The sequence below is a fragment of the Delphinus delphis genome, chromosome 3 (genome assembly GCF_949987515.2).
Source record: "Delphinus delphis chromosome 3, mDelDel1.2, whole genome shotgun sequence".
In the NCBI taxonomy this organism is placed as follows: Eukaryota; Metazoa; Chordata; class Mammalia; order Artiodactyla; family Delphinidae; genus Delphinus; species Delphinus delphis.
In genome coordinates, this window is record NC_082685.1 from 148,403,061 (window position 1) to 148,409,060 (window position 6,000).

Sequence of the window (6,000 nt, forward strand, 5' to 3'; positions counted from 1 at the left end):
CAGAGAAAGACAAATTACATTCAACTTATATGTGGAATCTAAAAAAAAAAAAAGAATACAAGTGAACTTATTTACAAAACAGAAATAGAGTCACAGACGTAGAAAACAAACTTATGGTTACCAGAGGGAAAATGGGGGGAGGGATAAATTGGGAGATTGGGGTTGACATGTACACACTACTATATATAAAATGGATAACTAATAAGAACCTACTTTATAGCACAGAGAACTCTACTCAGTACTCTGAAATGACCTATATGGGAATAGAATCTGAAAAAGAGTGGATATATGTATATGTATAACTTATTCACTTTGCTTGTACATCAGAAACTAACACAACATTGTAAATCAACTATACTCCAATAAAAATTAAAAAAAAAAAGCACACAGGAAGTGGAAAAGAGAAGTCTAAAGGGATAAAGCCAAAATATCCCTAATAAGCCAAATAAACTTTGGGAGGGTCCAAGAAATTTTGAAAGGTCTTGAAGAGCTAAATTTAATACTAGAATTTTTAAAATAAAAGAGTTTTTAAAAGGGAAGTTTTGTTGTTGTTGTTTAGTTAATCAGTTTAATGATTATCAAGTGAGAATCAGAGAAAGATGTGGTTTTCAGTTTTCAACTTGGATGAAATGCACATCATCTTGACCCCATAATTCTATTTTTCCTAAATGAATCTATTATGTTTTGTGACGAAAATATCAAGTCATCAAGAAATTAAAGAAGCATCAGCAAAGGGAGACTAGGACAGGGGTTCATCCATGGTAAATTTTCATTTTATTTGTCAGATTTTAGAAATCAGCTGTTATAATGCATATAAAGAAAAAAATAAATGTTTAAATATTGTAAGAATTTAATTTCAGAGAGTGTGCACTCTTACTTTTTTGGGTATCATCCTATGTGTAATTATCAACCAAATGAGAATAAAATATTATTCTTTTTTTAACATAATTTCCATGCTTGCATCATGTACAATGTAGTAAAATTAACCACCTTAGCATGAGTTATGTCTTACTAACTAAATAGTTCATTTAAGTGTAATGGCATAAGGAACATGACATTAGGTTGTTATAAGGGTAGTTTATGTAAACGCTTTCCATGGAAAAAAAATTTAACCTGGGCCTGAACTATGGATCAGTAAACTCCAGGTTATTTGGAAGAATATGCTTCTTATCTTGAGGCAGAAAGTGCACTTTATTTTCAGGAAGCCTACGTAAGTTTTTGGCTCATATCCCTAAAGTACCCTGTTTCACTTCTGTTCTATTTGCTTAGTCTGCCTAATTTGAAAAAAAGTTTCCCTTTTCAACACAAGTGCTATTTTAATAACTCCCTTAAGGATCCAGGGAGAGAGAAAATCATCAGTCCAGCTTCCTCTATGGCTTCTGTGGTGGAGAGATGAGCCTGTTAAACACTCTATGTTGATACCAAACAGCTAAGGTCACTGACGGGGATTAGAGCAAGAGAAGGCGAGGAAGACTATCTCTAACAATGTGGGAGGTGGCGGCTGTGAATGAGGCCTGGGGACTCATATCTTTGTCAGCCACACATTGTTGAAAGTGGGAATCTTGGGATGAAGCTAGAACGAACTTCTTTGGAGCAAAAGCTGTCATAGAAACTGAACAGTAGAATCCCTCATTTATAAGTAAGGAAATTGATGGCTGAAGAAGGTATGTTTTATATGACAAGTTTGTGAAAGGTATTATACAGTTCTGAATTTATAAAAATCTGAGCCCATTGCTCTTTCATTTTGTCCATCCAACTAGTTAAAATTTAAATAGCATTTATTTATCAGGAGTCTATTTTGTGCCATTAATTTCCTTATTGGAAATTGACAGTGAGCCACAAAAACCCTGTTCCTACCCTCATAGAAGTTACTTTATGTGAATTAGATCGACAGATATTTGTGTAGTAGCATTAAATAGAATTTTCAAAGAAGGCTATAAAATACTGTGAATATTTTTCCTTCAAACAGATGGTACATTAAATCACCAACAGTCAGAAACTCATTTATCCATTTTTCCTCTAACCCTTAGGCCAGTTGAAAAAACAAATCTTGCAATAAAATTATGCTATTATATTCCAAGTTTAAAATTTTAAAAAATTCTATTTCTTGAGAAGTCCAGAATTGTCTTCCAGTAAAACCATTATTAAAACCAATATGATAATGAAATAATTGGTAAAGACTTCGACTTCATGGAAGTTTTTCCTCCATTGAGCATTTGACTCCCATGCATAAAAGACAGAATGATAAGGAATGAATAATAACATCTTTGGAGGATGTTGCATTGCTTGAGCAAATATAAGAATGCAAATTAAAAGCATGCCTCAGTTTTACACCTCACAAGTTATGGTGGTGGACACAAATTCCCTGGCTCCAAACAATGAAAATTTGGTCACTGTGAATCAAATGAGGAATCAAACTATCCAAAGCTGCATTTTGAGTTAGGCAATTTTGTCTATAAACTGTTCAAATTACATAGAAAGAATGATCTCAGAATTGAAAGCAATGATTTTGTCCCTAATTACTTTAATATTTAGCTTAATTTTCTGTTTTCCTTGTCCTCTAGAGATAATTACGATGAACTACTCCTGCTCTATTCCCACCACAAACATATGGAAACAAAGCAAAGATTCACAGCTCTAAGGAATGGCTTGTCTATAGAGATGGAAGGAACAGAACCCTGAATTAGCTTCCCACTTTCCACTGATGTATTAGCCCAGTGATACTGACCTCAGTTCCAATATTGTGCGTAGCTTTGTATGTTCTGCTTTTGTGTATTTTCTTAGACAGTAAAACCAGGGTGTTCCAGATGCTCCAAAGGAAGGCTTGATAACATATTTACAGCATGCAGCCTGGATAATAATGTGAGTTTGTGGATGAGACAATGTCAAAGATTGTTATTATCATGAAGAAAAATAGAGCGGATCATTATCAGAACCACTGATGCTGCTAGAAAGAAAGAGTAGAAGGAGTATAAGATTTTATTTGCATCTGTATTTTACTTCCTGTTGATGAGTATGTTATATAGGAACAAACTATTCATTTTAAGATTGCTAAGACATTTTTGGTGTTTCACTGAAAGAAACAATACAAAGCAGGTAATTGAGAAATGTACCTATAAGAAAATGATTTATATCTGGGATATACTTACTTCTAAGGAACTGAGAAATGCACCTATAAGAAAATGATTTATATCTGGGATATACTTAATTCTAAGGAGTACCTGATCAAGCGTTATTCCCGTAACACTTTTTAAAATAATGATAACAGATGGAATTATGATAGTGATTCTACACTAAAGACATATTATTTCCCTTAATAATCTTTAAACTTCCTAGAGTGTAATGCACAGTGAACAGTAATCTTTCTTAGGTTAGACCATGCACAGTGTTGTTTTCAACTTGTTTGCCCGATTTGGCAATATTATCCCTACTGTACATGTCAGATGTGGTCTACCAAATAACAATTAATAAGATTAGGAATGCTTCTTAATGAGGAGGTTAATGAAAATGTTAAGGGAGAAATCAATGGGAGTCATACAATGAAATACAATGGATATAAATTTTCTATAAATTAAGACAAAAAAATTTAATCTAAGATGGTGGTAGGACCTAGATGAATATTTTATTAGTAAATCAATCCCATATGCACAAAAATCTAAATGATAGGCTCTGGGGGTTCAAATACTAATTTTTAATTTCCTCCTAACTATGACATTTTAAAACCCTGCACTAACTCTGTTCTCTTTTGTTTTGAATTTCTCTTCTATTACTGATCCTCTTGTGCCTAATTCACACTATTCATGTCCACATTATCATGTTCTTGGCTGACCATACCCTTTAATTAGTATCCATATTACTATGCACAGAGAATTCTAAGTCTCTAAATATCCAAAGTTTACAATAATTATATGTTTTTCAGTCATACTTTTCAAAAGGGTTATTTTGCTCTAAACACCATTTTTAAAATACTGCCATCAGTATTTTTGTGTGTGTTAAGAGGGACGGTTCATAATTTCTCTAATAAAAAACCCCCAAATCTCAGTGTCTTAAAACAATTTCTAATTTCATAGTTTAGTGAAGGTCAAGTGACTCTCTGAGGCGTCTCCTCCATCCCTTTTTCCAAATGTTACATTTCATCTTTCTTTTTACACATAGAATGCCCTCACTTTTGCCCTCACTTTTACCCTAAGAGTGACAACACAGAATTTCATCATTCAGTCTCCACAGATCAAATCCAGAATCTCCAGAAAGAATGAAAGGCATGCAGAGTTTCGGCTCACCTGATTCTTGAAATCCACAGAATCTGTATAATGATACAAGTATCCAGACTTCTTCCACTGTATGGCTTTGTCTATTGTAACTCTTTGAATTCACCCCTGAGGACTGAGGCCAATAATTATGCAAGAGAATAGAGGACATTTCAAAAACCAGGCTTAAAATGTCATATTCCTGTGTCCAGAACAAAGTTACACTTAGCAGCAAGAGGTAACTGGTAATATATTCTCCTTGTGTGATGAGTGGAAAAATGAATTGGTTTGAGGAAAATAAAATTATATCTGCCACACCAGAATCGCTTATGTTTCTTCAGCCAGGACTCTACAGTTCTGCTCTTTTTAAATCTGAAATCAACATATTGTTCCATCTATACTATGCTTTCTTCATCAAAATGAGCGTAATATCTTTAATGTTAACTCTTTATTGCTGGAGTAATAAATTCATGATTGAATCTAAACTGGGGTTTAAACCTAAACTTAGGTTCTTAATCCTGCCTTAGACAGTAACAAGAAAAAAAACAGGATGCTTTTTGTGTAACATCATCAGTATCTTCTCTGACTACAGTGGCAAAGGGGATTTTAGAATTTGGAATTTACCTGCCCTTATCTAGAAAATAGCAGAACTGGTTAGACAGGTTTCTTACCTGAATGCTATTAGCCAACGTTCAAATTATCTAGAATTATATCTGATAAAATGTTAGTTTAGTCTTTTGGGTCAGATAAATATGCTCTTTCTACTCCACATGTGTGTTTTTCACCCAGTGTTGGATGCATTGGCTGTTAAAAGTGTATCTACAATTTGGTCCAAACCATTTCCTCTCTTATAATCTTTCTTTATGTTAAAAGATAAACTGAGCTAGATTAGAATTTTCAAGAGTTTACTTGATTACATAGATTTTAATCCTGCAGTGGCCAAATCAAAAGTGACTAGCAGTGCTCTGCCGACTGGAGTTAGGGGAAATGCTTTCATAGGGCAGGGCAGACCCGGAAGCACAGCAAGGACGTTGATTGGCTGTAGCTTAAGTCATTGCCTTATTTGGGAAAGCCTAGTTTGCTGTTTGTGATTGGTGGTTCTTAAATTTTTTTTTCTGAGATATGAATGCCTTTATGGAATTGACTCTGGCGTAGGTTTTGATTTGCTTATACAGGCCACCAAGGCATTAGTGCCACCTCCGTCTAATGACTTCTTGTTTAATCACTTTAACATGTGCAAAGATATAGGCACAATACTAACAACAACAAAAAGAGATGAAATCATTATTTTTAAGTTTGTTCGTATTGATCGCATGGTTATGTATAGAGACATTTCCTAAGACATTTAAGTAACTGTGATGCCTTATAAAATACATGCTCTTCCGTGTTGAAGTGTAAAAATGAACGAGTGTAATCTACTGAACCAACAATAATTTATCCCTAGACAACAGACCAGGGGTCATTACTTGATGTCATTCAGTCATATGCATTGTCTAGCACAGGCTTTTCTGAATTGAGCAGGTGTCCCATCTTTGAAGTAGGGAGTAAGCATGAGGATTAAGTGCTTTAAAAACAGCAGTGACAACAAGAAGTCATTTTTATACCTGATTGGAGGTTATATCTTGGAGAATGCAATGTTGAAATTAAGCTTTGTTCTGATATTCTGAACATAGAATCACAGCAGATCTTAATCCTGTGTTAAAATTCTCTACAGTGCTTTGAATTCAAACACTTTTGCATTTTCCAAAGCATT